Below are 872 nucleotides of genomic sequence, written 5' to 3' on the forward strand. Positions count from 1 at the left end.
ATGGACTTGAAGGAAGCATAAGGAGGAACGAAGTCCTACAATGGACTTGAGGGTGACAATCTGAAGATTGTCCACCGAACGGTGCATAAGGATGGATGAAGTCCTATAATGGACTTGAAGGCAGCATAAGGAGGGACAAAGTCCTACAATGGACTTGAGGGTGGCAATATGAAAATTGTCCACCGAACGGTGCATAAGGATGGCCGAAGTCCTATAATGGACTTGAAGGAAGCATAAGGAGGAACGAAGTCCTATAATGGACTCGAGGGTGGCAATCTGAAGATTACCCATCGACCGCCGGTAAGGGTGGGTAAAACTTTTCTTTCCGAACGATACATACAAACTGATGAATCTCGTAAATATAAAGGTTACGTAATTGGTCGCATACATTCGTTCGGCAGGCATATTAAAACAATCTCGTGACAAGTCAACTCAGAAGCACATAGAATTCAAAATATAAGCAAATTGTTCATACATAATTTGAAAGGCAAATGCAAAAGGCAAAACGTAAAATAAGAGTTTGTACATCATTTTTTCAAATCTTAAGCATTGTCTGGGGAAGGGTCAGTAGAGGTTACAGGGGGTTCGGTTGGAGCAGGGGGATCGGTTGGAATAGCAGTTACGTTCACTTCGACACCTGTAATGTTTGCTGGAGGATCGGGATCGGGAACAAGTTGGGAAGACAAATCCACTAGATTCCCATCTACATAGACTTTCATGATATCAAAATCAGGATGGGTGAGAGGCGTCTGGAAGAAATAGTGGCATTGGGCGATCCCTTGATCAAAACCAAGCTGGCGCTCTGAGCAGATCTCATCTCCCAGGGAGGCATTCTCGGCGGCCAGTTTATCTCGTTCGGTTTCTAGGGCATT

The sequence above is a fragment of the Vigna radiata genome, chromosome 9 (assembly GCF_000741045.1).
Source record: "Vigna radiata var. radiata cultivar VC1973A chromosome 9, Vradiata_ver6, whole genome shotgun sequence".
Classification (NCBI taxonomy): domain Eukaryota; kingdom Viridiplantae; phylum Streptophyta; class Magnoliopsida; order Fabales; family Fabaceae; genus Vigna; species Vigna radiata.